Source organism: Lipotes vexillifer, unplaced genomic scaffold, assembly GCF_000442215.2.
Source record: "Lipotes vexillifer unplaced genomic scaffold, Lipotes_vexillifer_v1.1 scaffold565, whole genome shotgun sequence".
NCBI lineage: Eukaryota > Metazoa > Chordata > Mammalia > Artiodactyla > Lipotidae > Lipotes > Lipotes vexillifer.
In genome coordinates, this window is record NW_006771554.1 from 612,994 (window position 1) to 629,294 (window position 16,301).

The 16,301-nt window shown below is 44.5% G+C and overlaps 1 protein-coding gene across 2 annotated transcripts in view; it reads left to right on the forward strand.

The window, feature by feature from the left end:
• Positions 1-2,760: 2,760 nt before the first annotated feature.
• The window catches only part of EYA2 (EYA transcriptional coactivator and phosphatase 2), a 262,330-nt gene continuing 248,789 nt past the window's right edge, over positions 2,761-16,301 (forward strand). For both annotated transcript variants that reach the window (XM_007446931.1, XM_007446934.1), the window contains exon 1: positions 2,761-3,119. The gene's annotated coding sequence lies outside the window, so the exon portion shown is untranslated. The remainder of the gene's footprint in view (positions 3,120-16,301) is intronic.

The following is a 16,301-nucleotide window of genomic DNA, read 5'->3' on the forward strand; positions in this document are numbered from 1 at the left end:
AAAGAGGGACAGGAAGGGGGTGCTCCTGCACAGGAAGGGGGCTGGATTTTAAGTGATCTTGAGTAAGAAGTGGGAGCCTTAAGTCTTATCTGAGTTTCTATCTCATCTGCTGCAAATCTGTGGTCAAGTCCTTTTTCTCCCAAACATGGGGACTCTCACCCTCCTCTGCACACTTGGAATCACCGGGAGCTTTAAAAAAATCCTGATGCCGCAGTCCCTTCCCCAGAGAGTCTGGTTTAATTGGTCTGGGGTAGGACCTCCGCATGGGGATTTTTAAAAGCTCCCCTGGAGATTCTAATGTGCAAGCCAGGGTTGAGACCACTGCCCTAAGAGAAAGAAAAAAATAAAATTAATAAGCACCTGCCTCCTGTTTATCTCTCAGGGGGCCGTGGGGTGTGGCTGTGATTTATGAGATAATGGGCCATATTCTGGTGAAGGAGTGAGAGGGCTTGAAGGAAACAGATTAACCCTTCATATTCCATAGAGTACTCTTGGTTAATAAGTGTTCGTCAACGTTTTGCACATGATCTGCAAGAAGAAACACATTTCACATCCTGACCCAGTACACACACACACACACGCGCGCGCGCGCGCGCACACACACACACACACACACAGAGTCTTACTCTGATTTCATGCAATTCACTTGGTGTTTTGTATTCCAGTCTATTCCATTATTTTCCTTTAGAAAAAAAAGCCTGCTTACTGCCACTGTTTAAACAATATTCTATGAAGGCTCATGGGCCCAGATAAATTAAACACCTCTGGAGAGCATTAAGATGGTCAGTTTATAATGACTGAGAGCTTTTTGCAAAGCTGCTATGGGAAGTGAAGTTTATACAGTTGAGCAATTGCTTATGCCAGCTACAGTAACAGTAGTAAGTGTTTCAGGAGCATGATCTCAGCAAACTGTCCCAATAATAATACAAGATGGGTATTGTTATCTCCAGTTTAGAGATGAGAAAGTCAGCGCTAAGTACGTACATATGTCCTGCAGCTAGGAAGCAGAAGAGTTATCTTCATCCAGGAGCAGCAGATCTAACCTCACCCGCCTTGTGGGAGGAGAATAACTGCTCACTGAATACATTTGCTTGCCTGAATTTGGGGAGCAAAAGGGGATGGAATAAGCTTTGACCAGAGGTGGCTCCCAGTAGAGCGGGGCCTGCTGTTCATACAACTTGGGGGCCTTATTTAAGAAAAAGAACACGAAATTATGAGTACGAAATTAGGTACAAAATGAATAGTTCTTTGAATTAAGAAATCACAACAAATGCATATTTTAAGAAGCTGAAAACTACCACAGATTCCCAACTCAACTTCCCCTCGGCTGGATCCCCCAAATGCCAATGACCACTTCCATACCACCCTACTCAAGGTCAAGTGCTCCAGTGGGGAATCAGAGTGGAGAGTGATGGTGGTCTCTTCTGGTTGCCGCTAACTATGAAAAGCAAATGACTTTTGTAAATTTTACATGAACAAGTGACCCCGTGAATGCATTTCTAGGTCCCTGTCAGGGCCTTAGAAAGAGACGCGTCAAGTGAGGGGCCCAGGAGCTTAAGTTTCACTGGCTTCCCAGTAACCCCACAAGTGGAGTTGAAGGCTCTGTATTATATCTCTAGAGCAAGGGCTTTGGAGTCAGCTGGACCTGAACTTCAGCCCTGGCTCAGACACTTTCTGCCTTCTTTGAGCTAAGACTTGATCAGTTGTAAAAACGGGCATGCTAGTAGCATCTACCTTCCAGTCTCTTTGCGGGACCAGAGGAGATAAGAAGGGTCCCGCAAACTGGATGGGCTTAGAGCAGCCAGATTTAGCAAAGAAAAATATAGGCCATCCAGTGAAACTGAAATTTCAGAGAAAAGTGAATACTTTTTTAGTATAAGTATGTATCACCTAGGACATACTTATTCTAAAAGTTATTTCTTGTTTTTCTGTAATTCACATTTATATGGGCACCCTGTATTTCTTGAGCTTAACAAATGGCAGTGGTTGACACTGTTTTCGGACTGAGGCATCCGAGTGTTCCATAACAGGGCTTCATAAATATTAGAAAGTGCGTGAGAGGGAGAAAAATGCTGCATAGACTCTGTTCATAACAGTTTATTATGGGGAAGATTGAAACAGGTGGCCAGGAGAGGATGAAGCAAGTGGGGTGCCTTAATTTGAGGGTATGTGTGGAGGGGCTTATACCACTGACTTTGGGTAAGCCAATTAAGTTCTTGGGACTTCAGTTTCCCCTACCTGTAAAATGGGTAAAAGGAGATTCTTGAACTCTCTTCTTGCAGATATAACCAAAAATGGCACTTTCTCATCATACAGCTGTCGCCTCCTCAGAGAGGTCTTCCCTGACTACTCCAGCCAAGATTACTGTTCCCTTGCCCCAGAACATAATTTTTCCCCCTCCATAATAATGATAACTTTCTGAAGTTGTCTTGATTCTTTACTTGATTGTTTGTTTACGGTCTGTCTCCCCATGTGAGAATAACTTCCGGGAAGGCACAAAACTAGTCTGTCTTGTTCTAGCTGAATCTCCGAGGAGCTGTACCTGGCGCAGTAGATATTCCATATATGTTGAATGAATGAATGAATGAATGAATAGGTGGCTGAATGAATGAATTCAGTGTCACCCTTGAGGTCCCTTCCAAGCAGTCTTTCTCTTCTCGGGGGCCATGCCTGGGTTGCAGAGGGAGGAGGTGTGGGTGTCGGTGGGTGGGGAGGAGGCTGGGCCCTCGCCTCCTCTAGGACCGGCTGAAGCTAGCGCGTCCGACTGGGCGGCAGGCGCAGAGAACAGCGCGGAGGCAGCTGCACGGCCGAAGCGCCGCGCCGCGCGTCCAGCCACCGGGGGTGTGCGCCCGCGGAGCCCGGCGTCGCGCCTCGGCGCCCCCACGCGCCCACGCCGCGGCGTGGGGACCCGGGCGGGGGCAGAGGGAGGGCCCGGCCGAGGGAGGGGAAGGGGCCGGTCCTCCCAGCGCAGGCAGCGGCCGCGGCAGCCCAGGAGGCGGAGGCAACGGCGGCAGCGGAGGTAGCAACGTGCCCGCCGCAGTCAGCCCGGCCGCGAACGACCCGCGCCCGCCCGGCCGCCGGCACCGCACCGCGCCGGGGCGCCCTCTCCACTGCACGCGGTGAGTACCAACCGCTGCGCCCAGCCCGGGCCGCCCGCCGCGATTCGCCAGGCCGGGGTTGACCTGGACCCCCTGGCCTGGGGCGTCTCTCCCATACTCGGCCAGCCGGGGCCTCCGCAGCTGTCGGGGCGCCCGGGGCTTCCAGGGCGCCTCAGGCACAAGGGCAGCAGGGACAGCGGGCAGATCCTGTCTCGGGGAAAGTCTGTCCTGGGCTCCAGGCCTCAGTTTCTCCGTGCGCCCGGGAGGCGACGACCCTGAAGTTTGCACTCCCGCGCGCGGGACAAGTGCATAGAGCGCAGGCGGTGTAGACTCGCCTGGGTCCTCCGCGTTTGGTTCGTTTTGTGGCCCGGGTGGCTCGCGATGAGGGGCGCTCCCCTAACCGGACCAAGAGGCGCCGGGAGCCAAACTCACGCCCTCGGGCGCTGGTTATGGGGTAACGGTGGAGCAAATGGCTGGAATTCCCGGGATGGGGCTGGAATGGCCCACCGAGCCTTTTTTCTAGCAGCATTTCTTTTTTTTAAGTCCGTTTGCGCTTGGCCCGCGCTGGTCCAGCTCTCCCGGCTTTGTACCGGAACCCGCGTCCTGGCGCTGGCTGAAGTTGGAGTTGAAACTTGGAATACCAAAAGGATGTTTAGAAGGAAGCGAGGGTTTTGTTGTAATGGGACAAAGCGGAGAATGGAATGGTTTTTTAGCCTTGCAGCCTGGAGGTTAAACGGCCGTACTGGCCCTTAAATATATTCCCTGCCCCCAAACAAATAGGTTGTAAACTCAAGGAATATTAGGACAGCTTGACAGGGAAAAACATTCGCATCACAAAATCCTCAGTGCGCAAAATCCTCAGCTGCTGAAAGTGAAGCGCTTTGACGGGTGCGAGTTTCCTACTTCCCCTAAACGAAGCCTCGCCTGGGCTAAGAGTTGACAGCGAGCGTACGTGTTGCTGCGTTGCGAATGCTCTTTAAGAAGCAAGACTGATGCCGCGGTTTTGATGGATACCGTTTTCTTTTCTCCCCCCTTTCCCCGAAATGCAACGTAATCTTCAGAATTACTTTTATATATGTATATATAACGTTGAGGTAGATATAAATCACCCCTGGTGGAGGTGCTTTTTAATTACGAGGTGCAGTGAAATGAGTGAACATCGGAGTTGGGTGTTGTGGGCAAGGCAGAGCGGAGGTATAATGATTTACAAACATCAGGTGAGAATCTGAGTGCTGAATTGGGTTTGAGTTAGGGAGCTCCCTTCCAAAGGAAATTATAACCAGCGGACAATTGTGTTTCAAACCGAATCTATTTCGCGAGCTCTGTCTTGCTTGAGTAAAATTTCTACTAGCAGAGTATGAGCTAGTAGCCGCTTTACCAGCCTATGGCCCTTTTGGGGGCGGGGGGAGAGAAGGAGGACCTCCTTTTTTAAATAATGTTTGTGAAAAAAATCTTTCAGGCAACTTTACCCAAGAAAGTTTCTTTTTTCTTTTTTTTTTTTTTTGACTTTTCTCTCCCCATCACCTTAAGCCCCTTAAACTTTATACTTCTTTGCATTTAGACATCCTCAGACTAGGAAAAGTTAATAAGTAATTTATGTAACAAATGGTGACGGTTTGAATCTTGCTTTAGACTAAGCATAAAATCACGTTTGTATTCCAGGTCTCCTCGCCTTTTGAGGAAATTCTAAATTTTGCGATTTCGACCCAGGTAGCTAGATTTGAAAGGACTTGAACTTTTAAAAAAGCAGTTCATGTGTCCCATACCAAGTTAGTTAATAGCTCCATTCTTATAACTTTAGCTTCACAATATGATTATTTTATCTGAAAGGTCTTGGCATTTTTCCTGTCTTGAAATAGCTCACCTAGTGTAGTGGCCGCGTGTATGAGAATATTCTATAAACACATACATCTTTCCTAATATGAAATAACTAAAGGAAATACAACAAAATGTCGTTATCCCAATATTTTGAGATTTTTTTATAAAAAAAGATGATTTAATCACTGGAGTTTTAGAATCTTCTTTTTATGCCTTTTGTGTTGTATTAAACACATCATAAAGAAATATGATTTGTTGACTTGTTATGGGATTACCATTTGGCAAAAACACCCAAGACATGCTGTTTCAAATAGGCGGTATTACTTCTGGTTTAAATTGTATGTAAGAGATCACAAGCCTTGTTCCAGACGGATAAATTGATAAAATGCTAGCTGCTGTTGGGAAAGCAAAATAGTCGTCGGCAAAAAAAAAAAAAAAAAAAAAAGGCGATGTGGCCAAGTATATTTTGAATTAGGTTGAGCTGGCTCCTGAGACCCCGGGCAGTTTGAAAAAAGGTATCCACAATCCAGGCACGTCCACTTGAAGACGTTTTGGGTTCCCCCAGGACAACACGACTCCTTTCCCTTTCCTTCTTTTTTCAGTTACTTTTCCAAAGATAACTTGTGTCAGGCGCAGGAGACCAGAGTTCTGCCGAAAGCCAACCTAACCAGCTCTGAAACGAGGACTCATTCTTACTCCTTCCACCAGATGTTTTTTAGGTGTCCTCAGCTGGAATGCCCAGTTTGAAACTAATTAGGCCAGCAATAAACTTCTTGTACAATAAAATCGCAGGCTGTGATGGCGCATAAGTGGGGTTCCTAGCAGCTCATGACAGATGCCTCTCTCTCTCTCTCTCTCTCTCTCTCTCTCCCTCTCTCTCTCGGCAGAAAGAGCCCATGGCTGTCAGGAAAAAATGAAGGGAGTGGAGATATCTTGCTTAGATTTTTTGCCTGGGCCTCAATATCCAAGCACACCACACACAGCGCATTATCTTCTCCAAGGAGATGCATTGCAACAGGCGTTGAGTTTTGTCTTTGTGGGACAGGCCTGCTTAGCATAAAAATGCTTGGGGAAGACATAAAACCATAAGTATTAGGCAGTGGCCACAGGTCTGAGGTGTAGTGTTGAGTGTTGGAATGTTGAGTGTGTGTGGCTGTAGACTGGGTGGAAAGGCTTCCTCTCCACTAGGCACAGGTAAAATGCAAGGCTCTCTGGCCTGACATCAGTTCCTTCTGGGAGAGGATAACTTTCTCCCCCAAAGATTTTTTACCTCGTTCTCCTGGTAGTTCTCCTTATCTGGGGGGTTTGTGGAGGTGAAGTGGCTGATTATTCAGTTACCTCCAAAGGCTGAAACTTCTGAGTCTTGCCAAGACTGGGTTTTGTTGATAGAAGGAAACTTTTTTTCCTAGCTATCTGCTCTGAAAAAGGAGTCGGTGGACTTGGATCAAAAGGAATCTCTTTACAGAGAATTAACCCCAGAGCTGAGAAAACACGGCCTGTTGACAGAAAACACACACATACACTCACTCTCCCCACAAGGCCTTGCTCACTCCCCATCTTTCTCCCTGACCCCCCCATCCCCCAATATCATAACAGCCTTCAGAAGGGCCCACTTTTTGTCCCCCTACCGTTTGTGGCTGTTCAAACAGTCCCAAACATACAAAACAAAAAGAAGGCTCCGGTAGGGAAACAATTAGCAGAGAATTAGCTGGAGACAATGCTTCATCTTCCTATTTGAAGATCGTAACTGGCCTAATGGTGTTTAACTAACATCTCTTCTAATCCGAGGATAAACCCCCTCAATCAGGTGACAAATACTTGAAATGACTGTCTCAGACCCGACTGTCTTGCTGTAAAGGAATCAGAGGGGCCAGGACTAGTTCCTTGTTGCGTGTGATTTAAAATCAGTTTCAAGGTATGAGAGTACCTGCCAGGTAGATTGAAAGGAAGAGGACGAAGAAAGCCACAGGCTTTAAATTTTTCTTTTTTTTTTTTTGCTGCTTTTTTTTCTTTCTTTATGCTCACTTTCATTCTTTTGGTGCCTTTGCCATGTCTCTCTGCTTAAATTATATCCGTGTATTTAATAATGATGAAAAATAGCTGAGCATTTACATGCCAGGCCTGAAATCAGCTCTTGACGTGTATTTTCAGGATGGCTCTCACAACAACATTTTGAGTTAGGTATTGCTATTATTATTATTATTTTTACTATTGCTATTATTATTTTGCCAACTTTGTTAACAAAGAAACTGAGTCCCAAGTCAAATGACTTACGAGAGGCTGAAGAGTAAGTGAGGCCAGAATCTGGGCCTTTAGCCCTCTGCCGACGGGGCTATGAAAACCTTGCCTCAGAGAACATTTCTGCTCTCGTTTCCCTTGGAGAGAGATGCTGAATTTGGATAGTTTTAAATGCGCTGAACACGATTATTTTCTGACTCTACCCTGATGTTTTTTGCTGTTGTCTTAGATGGCAGAAAAATCATATTAAGTATTTAGAAAACACAAATCTGGACTCTGGTGAGTCATGATATTTGGAAGGTTGTACATGGTTGTGTAAAGGGAAAAGAATACGACTATTTACAAGGGCTAATTTGATTTGTTCCTTCAATACTATAACGCCACCCATTTTAGTTCCTAAAAAGAGTCAATAAATTTACCGGCAGTGGCAAAGCCCTAAAATGTTACGGTAGGCTGTCCAAATGCAGTTTACCGGAAGGTGCTGGATCGCTATGGGTGGGTTGTTGCTTGGGGGTTAGATTATAAACATTTGGAGAGCAAAGAATAATTTGGAACAGGTGGTCCCAAGAGTCAGGTAACCGGAACGATTTATCTTTGGCACTTTGAAGGTTAGGGGAGGCTGGAGGTTGCCTGAATCTGGGACAGGCGGCCTGAGGGTCGGGGAGGGCTGGGAGGGCCCCCACTTTGGGATGAAGCCTAGAGGGATGGATGAGGGGTCTCTGCACACAGACCCAGGTCTGTAGAAAGCAGGGCTTCGTCATCCCATCTGATGATACTAGTGAGGGCGCAGATGTGGCTGCTGGTGCTTTTTTGCAAAGGCTGCCTCTGCTTTCGTATATATGCAGAAATTTAAAACAGGAGCTCAGAGAAACAGACAGCCAAGGGAGACAGGTTTACTTCTCACCAGTTTTGAGAATGTACACGTGGCCAATTGTCTTTGCCCTGTAATGTCCATTTAGACATATTTTTAAATGAACCAAGGATTTAAAAGAGGCCAGAAATTATTTTGTCACTGAGTCTCCGCAGTAGTGTGTCAATAACATGAAAACGGGTTGTGATTTCAATGGCACTGGATTTTTTTCCCCTCTAGTTTCCTTTTGAAGATCTAGTAAAGTTAGATTTTTAAAATCTGTGCATTCCCAGATTTAACATATCCGTACATATCTACTCATAATCATTCTGAGGAGAACTGTCAGCTCTCTGTGATTTTAACTAAAGGAAAAAATGATAAAATCGACATTTTTCCCCCCAAAGGATGAGGAACTGGAGGGTTTGACCACTGTCTGAAGACAGCAACTTACTTTTGTCTCGCATCAGCTGAATCTGTTAGCTCCCCTTTCTTTTCTGTTCATCTCCCAAGAATGGTCTTTCATAACTGAAATGTACAGTACATTAGCCAAAAGATGTTTTAATTTTGCAAAGAAGAATCATGCCAGAGACGGCCGAGTCTGTTTCAACCATTATTGTTTCTGTAGCATGCATACTTTGGGTTTCATGGTAAGATGTGGTTTGCCAAGAAAGAAAATTACAGCAAGAAACTATGTTGAAAACATATACACTTCTGATTGAGAAATGGGAAAAACACGGAAAAATTCCGCACGGTAATTGCTTTAACGTGAGTTTTAAATGTCATTGTTTGACTTATGTCAAAAAGTCCCTCTTAGCTAATTCTCATATATGCTGTTACCAAATATCTCACCTTAAAAATGGCAAATGTGGGGCTTAACTCTGATGATCTTGAGGCTTTCAGAGATAGCCGTAGTCGTAGTGGAAACATTCCAAATTTTTAGATTGTGCAGGCTGAGTTTTTTTTTAAGGTTCCTTAGATATCGATTTTATTTTCTTGACCCAAAATAAGAAAACACGGGGAATTCTCAAAAGCTTTTTACAGGCTGCTATTATGAGAAGAGAAGCCAAACCAACATGTATTAGGTCATGAGTTTGAAGTGCATAAATAAGCCCTTGAAGGTCACCAAAACAGGGCGAAAACCACCAGTTCTCCTCACCTCGGCCAAGTCAAATTCCTGCCTGTTTGACGTGTTTGATTCAAGTGGACACAGAAAGGGGGTTTCTGAGTCCACGGTTGAAAGATCTCGATTTGATTTGGGTTCCGAAGATGTTCTTGGGGTAAAGCGAGAGGGGAGGGCTGGAATTCCCATCTCCTTTGGATCGCTCCCTCTCACGGCTCCACTGAAAAAGCAGGTTCCACTGAAAAAGCAGGTTCCGGGGCACCCCTTCCTCCAAAGGAGATGTTTCTTTCCTGTTGTTTGGATATGCAGAAGCCAAAGGTCAAAAATGGCTTGCATTCCTTCTGGTCAATTTCTTTACCTCCCATCCCCTTCCTGTAGTAACTTAGTGGTTAAGGTGTTAGTAGTTTCCAGAACAATTTTTTCGTTCCTGGGAACACATACATGTTTTTTTGGCATGTGGGGTGCAACGTGTAAGTACAAACCTTTAGGTCTTCGTTGATGGGCAACTCCCCGAAATGCGGAGCATGTCCGCTGCATCCCCGAGTTTGGTATCAGCACCGGTGCTGATGGAAATTCCACGCAAGGAGAAAACCTCCTCATAGGAAAGACAGAAAGGGTATCGCTGCAAAAAAGGTTGTTTTCTTTTGTGGGTGTGTATTATTTGCACGTTTCACAGTGTTCTAGAAACACTTGTCTCCCCCCAGCAAAGGTCTGAATGCCCTTCCCAGTTGGGAAGGGGGTGGGGGGGAGGGGCACAGGGGGCAGATTCCTGCACCTCTGGCCTTTTGTGCGACTGGTACAGTAGAGGGAAGCGGTGACTCGCGGCTTGGAGGGTGTCATGTGGCATAACAAGTTGTGACTTGCCGCTTGTGTTGTAAACAAAGTTTTGGCCCCATCCAGCCGTGAAAAAGAATGGAGCCGGGAAGATTATTCACCTCCGGTCTGTGACGGGCCACCGGGGCTCTCTGGTGTTCTCCTCTTGCTAAAGAGACCATACTCCCCGGAGACTTTAATTTTGGAGTGTGGAGGAAAGGGGGGTGGGAGGGGAGAAAGAATGTCTTAAACACAGCAAATGTCTGAAACGCTCCGAATGTCTTCAGCATTGCTCTGGCACCCACAAGAAAGACAAAGTGATAAAAGGACACAGAAGCAGGCTTTTGGGGGGATGGGGGTGAGCAGAGAGATTAGGGGACTTGCTAGTGGTTTGATCTAGAGTGGAGAGTTTTCTGACACCTCGGGAGCTCTGGAATGCCTTGCTGTGTGTCTTTAGGAAACTGATTTGGAAATGTCTTTCCCTGCAGCTTTGCTGGCGTTTCTTTGTGCCTATTTTTAGAGAATTGTTTTTTTGTTTTGTTTTGTTTTTTTAAGAGACACAAGGTTTGTTTGAGAATAACGAGTGGCCCATAGTTATTGAACACTTACTATGTGCCAGGCACTGTGCAAAACAAACACTTATATTTCTGACTCCAAATAGCCTTAGATGGAATGTGCTATTATTATCACCCCTATTTTACAGATGCGAAAATTGAATCTCATGGAGAAGTAACTCATCCAAGGTTATATGGCTCATGTCAGAACCAGGATTGAAACCAGTTTTGATTCCTAACCAGTAGGATATCCAGCCTCCACGCCCACCCCACCCCACGCGTGCTCATGTAATGAGAGCTACGTTTTCTCTACATGTCTGCCCTGGAGAGCTAGATTTTAAAGTCAGTCTCCAGTCGTTTTGCTTGGAGGATATTAAGTGATGGTCAGGTATAAAAGTTGGGTTCAAAATAAGAGACATCACCTGATTCTCCCAGAATCTTGAGCCTGTCCTTGTAGAATAACTAAAGTTTAGAGTTGAAATCTGTTGAAATGGTGGCTGCATCACTGCAGTTAGCTGGTCTAAGCTATTGTCTGTGGCCCCTTCTGTGCTAGCAGAGTTGAGTAGTTACTATAGGGACTGCATGGCCTTCTACAGAATGTTTGCTGACCCCTGAGCTATTGCAATCTGACAAGACAGATTTTGTTGACAAGGAAGATCATGCACTTGGGACATTACATATACCATTTCACTGATTTATTATTTATTGAGTGCCTCCTACGTGCCTCACGTGTTGCATGGTGATGGGGGAAAGTTCCAAATGCATTCATTCTTTCCCTCATTTATTCAGCATTATTTACTGAGCTGTGTTCTAGGCATTGGGCTAATTACTGGCGACCCAAAGGCAAGAAGGACCCAATCTGGCACCTCTGATGGCAGGATCCCAGGGTGTTTTCACCAATATCACCCTGCCTCTTCTTTCCCTTTGAGGTTTCAGGGGGCAGAGATATGACTTCTTGAGCTTTCTAATATTCAAGCAGAAGGATGGAGAGAAAGACCCAACTTTGCAGACTACTATTCAAAGAAGCCACGCCTAACTTGTTAAGAGCAGTACACTGACTTCTGTGCCTAGAACTGTGTCGGACAATGCCAATGGCTTACTCCCTGCCTCAGACAGACAATGACCTTCTGCTACCCTTAAGAGGTGGTGGGGAGAACAGGTAGGAAAAGGGAGAATCTTTCCAAATTCAAGCCTTGGCTCTGACTTACAGCCTAGAGATTAAGAGCATGAATCTCTTAAGATTTGTGAGCCAGGAGCCAGGCTGCTTGGGTTCAAATCCTTGCTCAGCATTAACCGACTATTTAGTTTGGGGCAAGTTACCTAACTTTTATGTGCCTCGGTTTCTTCACCTGTAGCACAGGGTGGTTATCATGGAGATCAAGCTACTAAATCTAAAGTGTTTGCAGTAGTACATGGCAAATAGTACGAGCTATATCAGAGTCGGCTACTGTATTATTATTGTTATTATTATTATTATTTAAGCTTAAATGTATTATTTACAAGCTTACATGACCCTAAGCTCTCTGAGTCTCAGTTTTCCCTCTGTAAAATGGGGATGATGATAATAATGACAATAATAACTGCTTCAGAAGGCCATTGTGACAATTTAAATGAGGCAGTACATGTAAAACACTTTGCTTTGCTACAGTGCCTGCCCACATTGAATGCTCAGTAAGCCAGTTATTATGCTCAAGCCAGCTGTCATTACCTTTGAGGTTATAGGGAATTACATACTGGGCCAATGATGTGCCTTTACGCTATTGGTCAGTGGAGCCCTTTTTCAGCATCAAGAGAATATAGGGCAGTGGTTAATAACACAGACCCTGAACTCAGACAGTTTGGTCTGAACCTTAAGTCCATCACTCACTAACTATGCTGTCTAGGCTTGGGGACTGAGCCCCACTCAACTTCCCAAACAATGGAGGCAACGTTCGCTGTACATTAGGAGGTTGGGAGGCTTAAAAGAGGTAGCAGGGTGTCTGGCACATAGTAAGCCTTCAATAAATGGTAGCTTGTATTATTATTACACCCACTCCTTGCCTCACTCCCACCCCCAGGAAAGCACTGAACATTAGTAAATTTTAATTTGAAAATAAAATAACACATTTTAAAACTGCCAAACAGATTTAAAATTATATTCGTTAAAGAAAATTTAAATATTCTATTAAAGCCAGACTTTGGGCTCAGACCAAATTTTTATAACCTAAGCTTAAAGGCCAAGGAGTCCCCCAGCCACAATGGGGACATTGTGATTGAACTTGAGACTTCAACGCTGCCATTGAGTGGTCTTTGAAATGCACGCACGTTTCCCTATTACAATGGAAGGGAAGTCGTGGGAAGAAAAAAAATGAGGTTCTTGCTCACCCCAACAAACCTTAATGAATTGAAAAAGAAAAGCAAAAGATTACTCATTTTTCTTCTGCTACCTTATCCTGCCAAAGACACGTGGCCCACTCCTAACCCCAGCTTTGAAAGGTACCTGCTCAGAACATTCCAGATCTGATATGCTCTACCAGCTAAGCTAGTATAAATTCTGGTCTTCGTCAGGTTTTATAGATGGTGGTATATCAGTGAAAGCTGAGATCTGAGAGCTCACCTGCTGGTTCAAATCCCAGCTCTGTCTCCCCTAACTATGCCTCAGTTTCCATATCATAGAACAGAGATAAAATATCTACTGCATAGGCTTGTAGTGAGAGGATGTAAGAGTTAGCTATCCCTATTGGTGGTTTTTTAAAATCATTTTTTAAAATTGAAGTTATCATACAATAATAATATAGTTAATATAGTGATGTATTTAACTATATATTATAGTAATAATTAGTTAATTTACAATGAATTAGTTTCAGGTGTACAGCAAAGTGATTCAGTTATACATATATATACATATATGTATGTGTATATATATATATATATATATACATGCACACAAAATGAAAACAGGCACTCAGCTGATCTATGTGTCTGTTTTTATGCCAGTACCACACTGTTTAGATTACTTTAGCTTTGTAGTATAGTCTGAAGTCAGGGAGCATGATTCTTCCAGCTCTCTTCTTTCTCCAGATTGTTTTGGCTATTTGGGGTCTTTTCTGTTTTCATATAAATTTAATTTTTTTTTTGTTCTTGTTCTGTAAAAAATGCCATTGGTATTTTGATTGGAATTGTATTGAATCTGTAGATTGGCTTGGGTTGGGTGGCCATTCTAGTAATATTAATTCTTCCAATTCAAGAAGATGGTATCTCTTTTTATCGATTCCTTTCCATTATGTGTTATTACAAGATATTGACTGTAGTTCCCTGTGCTACCTTGTGCTATTATCTAATGAATGAAACTTCCCCAGACTTTTGGGACTTTGAAGAATTAAAGGCATACAGGTATGCCTTTATCTGAGAATTTTGAATCAAAATCATCTCAATATTCAGGGAGGGGAATTGGAGAGGGAAGAAGTAGATTTTAAAATCTCTCACAGGAGTTATGATATTCCAGACACTTTCACCAAGCTCATTTAATCCTCTCCAAAAAAAAAAAAAAATCCCATGACATTTGTGTTTCGATTAACAAATGGGAAAACTGAGGCTTGCACAGGTCAAGTGGCTGCCCGATGACATTCCAGGTCTCTCTGACCCAAAGCACAGGATGGTTCTACCATGTGACCTGCAGCCCTCCTAGGACAAGGGCGCAGACAATCCCAGAGACTTCTCTGTGACCCACTGACCTTTACTGACGGTCTCTCTCTTCTTACCTTTCAATAGCATCCTTCATCCCCAGTGAGCCCGTTTTTGTGGCCTTTCCATTGAGAATGAATGGACATCTTCTAAAACAACAAATGGAAAAAGGAATGGCAGTGGATCATGACATCCTTCTCTAGGTGACATTTCTTAAGAACCTCTGGCATTTCTTGCCAACCAGTGGGGGGCATGACCTCCTCCTCAGACCATGCTGGGTCCTAGGCTGTGATGTGGGGCCCAAAGGCAGAGATAAGGGAGATTAGGCAGCTGATGGGGAGCGCGTGGAATGGACTCCCCACTCCACCACCTACCGGCTGTGTGACATTGGGCAGAGGACTCGGGCTCTCAGAGCCCCAGACTCTTCCCCAGTTCATGGGGCAGATGCCATCCATATTGGGTTTGTTAGAGAGTTTCAATACAGTGATGGATGGGAACATGGCCTGCTCATTCAGAGAGTGTCAGTTCTTACTTGCACCACCCCCAGAAGTACTCAAAGAGAAGAGTGAAAGTGAAGCTTACTTGCCTGGGGAATATTCCTTCCTGTTCTCTAGGTAGCTGCAGTCTTGGGATTTCACACATTCTGGAAGAATCTACTAGTCTCTGAAGGGCAATCTTCTTTTTAATGGGGGGGTGTACCCTTTCCATATTAACTTAAAACACGAATGAATTTTTTTCTTTAGAGTTCTGTCTTTATCTTATTATGTGTTTGGAAAAGATATAGCAAGCATTTCAGACAAATGGTTTCACATGTTTTTAACTGCATAAGACAAAAACGGTTTAAAACTCAAGTCCACCAGGTAATTATAGCAAAAGTGGCATCCGGGTATGGCAGGATTCATGAATGAAGAAAGAGAAACACGCATCTGAATATGTGAAATTTTCCCCGAGATCTCTTCATTTAAATGAAACCCTTTATTCCTAAAGCTTGTCCCTGCAAGCTGCTTACAGCAAATGCCTCAAATAACAGAATTTTCTACTAACCAGAATTGCAGTTCTGCGCTCAGTTTTCAGGGGAATAAAGTGAGACAAATGAGCCTGTCAAGAATGTCGGTAAAGTCATCTCAGAGCATGTGTCTGGACACATTCAGTCTCTGTCTTTCGTCTTTGAAAGAGGAATGGCTGGCCTTTGGATGAATATGATGCTAATTAAAATGACCTCTGTGTGCTTACTCGATGACAGGATCTGTTCTGATTGAGTATAGCAATTAACTGACTTATTCCTCACAATTCTATGAAGGAAGTCTATTACTATTCATATTTTCAGGAGGAAAGTAAGGCACAGAGAGGTTAAGTGACTTGCTCGAGGTCACACAGCAATTAAGGAGTAGAGCCAGGCTTTGTATGCAGATGGTTCTAGAGGTTGTCTTCATAACCCCTGCACTCCCTGCCTCCTTAACCACCATAGAAAGAATTAAATTTTCCTTCTCTTTGACCTTCACTTAACTGGACAATTAATTAGGGACAGGCATGAGAGGGAAACAAAGGGACCGTCAGTCTTAATTGTAATTTTTCAGTATTTTACAAGGATGTATTGGTGTATTCTATCAGCCTCAGGTGCAGCATAATACAGGGGTTAAGAGCCAGTCTGTCCAAGTCTACTACTTACTATCCTCATGACCTTGGGTTTACTTAAGTTCTTCTAATGTCAGTTTCCCCACTTAGGAAGTGAGGATCATGAATCTACATCATCAGAGTTAACAACTATGACCTGCGTAGAAGGGCATCTGATACACATCTGATTGTCCAATACTGTTTATTACCTGTTGGAGCAAAAGTAATTATGGAAATCATATCTCACGGTGGGGCACAGTTGCAGTTGGGTACAGTTTGCAGTGGAAGAGAAGGGAAATTCCCAGGCATGCGGGGCTCGAGCTGGAAAACTCAGGCTCAGGTTTTTCCAGATAAGGTCAGAGACACTGGCTTTCCTCGTCCCCACGTGAGAAGTTGCAGAGACAAGTCCGCAGCAGGCAGCCTGGAACGCCCAGCCCGCCGGTATTAAAATCTAAGAGGATGAGGACACCAAGGCCCTCGGGGGCGGGACTTGCCTGTCACGTGCCCGGTGCCCGGAACTGCCGACCCCCCCC